The sequence below is a fragment of the Canis lupus genome, chromosome 9, assembly GCF_048164855.1.
Source record: "Canis lupus baileyi chromosome 9, mCanLup2.hap1, whole genome shotgun sequence".
Lineage (NCBI taxonomy): Eukaryota > Metazoa > Chordata > Mammalia > Carnivora > Canidae > Canis > Canis lupus.
In genome coordinates this window covers 25,272,903-25,275,872 of record NC_132846.1, presented here as the reverse complement: position 1 = coordinate 25,275,872, position 2,970 = coordinate 25,272,903, and positions in this window count along the sequence as shown.

Genomic DNA, 2,970 nt, shown 5'->3' with positions numbered 1-2,970 from the left:
CCTAGAAGGAGGAAGAGTTGAGGAAGAACATTCTAAGTGTGAGGGATCTATAAAACCTATAGAATGAATTGCTTGTATATTGAAAGACAGATTTTCATATTTCTCTTTGCTTTTTGCAGTTTTTTTTTTCACTTAAAAAATATATATGACAGTGTCATTGATCCATTAGAAAATAAAAATAAAAATAAAAGCTGCAATGTAACATGCACCTTCTTCCTGGGCTAAGGCCCTTAGTATAGATTACAGTTCTTGAGTACTGGTTCCCTTCTATGTCTAAGGTTAGATTTTACTGATGATTTCTCCTGGAAGTAAAATTTTTAAATGTGGTTTTCCACATATGAAGATAGTAATTCAGGCCTGTGTCCTGTATCATACCATGTTTATAAGAAGAGGAACACTATGTGTGAGCTATGACTCCATTAGTCTTCAGAGTTAATTTGTGCAACAATAAAATGATAAAAACACCGGCAGTGACAGGCACCACAGAAATATGTGTTCAACTGCTCCTCAGAGATGCAGTCATGAGGTTGTGGGAACCAAGAGACAGCCATCCCTTATAAAATTGTGAAACACTGTAACCTAAGGAACAGTTAGATCTTAGTCAGAAGCAACTCAGATTGGCCCTGATCTTGCCTGCAAGGGACTGAATGGACTCCTTGTGGCATGCTCAGTAGCCTACATAGCTGACTGCGGCAGCAGAGGGTGCTTCTCTCTGGAAGCTGTTGTGCGAGTATCTGTTTCACGATGGTGTCTAGAATTTTTAATGGGAAAGAACTTAGCTGTCCCGTACTTGAGACCATCATAACCTTGAGATTTTTCTGAATATTGCCTTCCCTACTATTGTCACATTATACTTAATAATTTTCTTTGGACTCACTTTTTTTTAACCTAAATGAATATATTGTAAAATAATATATTGTTATATCCAAAAACATTTTAAGATTTCCCTAACACCTAGGTGCCTGGGTGGCTCAGTTAGTTATTTGTGGAACTCTTAGTTTTGGCTCAGGTCATGATTTCAGGGTCATGAGATCAAGCCCCATGTTAGGCTCTGCACTGAGCATGGAGCCTGCTTAAGATTCTCTCTCCCCTTCTCCCTCTGCCCTTTCCTTCAACTCATGGTTACTCTCTTACCCAATCTCTCTATAAAAAAAATTCCCTAACATCCTACAATGCAAAGTTAAATAGCATTCCTTATACTTACTCACATCTTTATTTTTACTTATCATATTTCTTTGCCACTCATTTTACATGTCATTCTACTATATCTAATTGTGAGCTGCTTATGGACAGAACTGTGCCTCCTCTCTTACTTTCCCTCTCTCTTTCTTTTAATCTTTAAACTTCAGTGCCTGTTGAAACTTAACAGGTGCTTAATAACTATCAAAGAATTGTTCAGAAACAATTAATAAGACTGAATACTCTCAATGTACTCTATCAAAAATGGATAAAGACAATAACTTGGTATCCTAACAATGGAGTGTTAGGTGTTGGATTGCATATCTTTCTGAGGAATATCTAATTGAATATGATTGTGCATCTTTCATTTTTTTTAACTAGGCTGTTTATGTTCTAAAGGATAAAACAACTTAGATTATAGAAAACTGATGGCAATGCAAATGCTTCTTGTATATAATAATGGAAATATTATGTCCAATAGACTATATATATGTTAAATTTTTATTTGAAGCCATACTGGTTTTCTCAATAACTAAGGAGACAAAATTTTTGACATGCATTATTTTTATTTTTGTATTAGAGTAATATTTATATCATTTTGAAAATAACACCTTATCAATTCACATAAGAGAAAACATCTCAATAAAAGCCACAACTCCAAACAGAGGCAAAATTACATCTTATTAAGGGAAAGCTCAAAATATTTTACAAGAAAAAGTGGCAGTTCTGTTTAGTCAAGTTTGTGACTGACAATTAGGATTGGTGACTTCAAAAAAAAAAAAAAAAAAAAAAGGATTGGTGACTTCACAGGAGTGTTATGTTGGCTGATTACTGACCTGCCCAACTCTTAAGGAGTGAATTCTCCATACATACTTTGTAGCAAAATCAAGTCAGAATAGTAAGCCAGACCAAGATGGAGTTCAACAGGATGGTTCAATACCTTTCTCTTAATTTGTCTTATATGAGCCATCATTATGTGACTCTCCTGTCATCATGGAAGACTGACGTAGGAGCAAAGAGTGTAGTTAGAACAACCGAAATTTTGAAATTTCAGCATAAAGAATATAGAAGGATAAATAATTATGTAAATACTTATCCCTTATTATTAATTATAAGGAGTTTGGGAATCCAGAGGATAGTTAGCACTTATATTTTTAGCCACGATTTTATGCAAAAGATAGACCTGAGTCTATAAAAATGGGATAGACAAAGTATAGGAGGCAGATTTTATGGGAAAAAAAACATAAGCAGGGTCACAACAACAAAGGATGAATGTGGCTTAGAATGGCAGAGTGAAGCTAGGAACCTGAGTGGTACTTTCAGACTTCCTGGGATGAATGAAAACCCTGAGGTGTTGGGATGGAGAATTTCACCTAGTAAAGCAATGGAAATTAGCTTGTTGTGTGGATACAAGGCAAAGAAGAAAAGGAGATGTTGGGAAAAGTGAAAAGCAGCCTGGACTGTTGATTGGAAGAGTAAGAGTCAAAAAGCCCAGGCATTAATTAATTAATTAATTAATTAATTGATTGTATGATTTTGAGAGCAGAGCATAGAGTTTTTGCATGAAAAATCTCTGAGACAGATCAAAGTAGAAAATCAAAACGAGTTGATACATCATAAAAGGAAATGGGAAGCAGTTTGCTAGGAAAGCAGCAACCATAAGAGTGGTCTGAGAACAACATGTTATTTTTTCATGTTGTTTGATATACAGAATGCACTTTTGAGAATAGGAAAAATATCCAGTCAATGGGAATAGAGTTTTGAATTTCTTAACACTTATTATAAGGATGG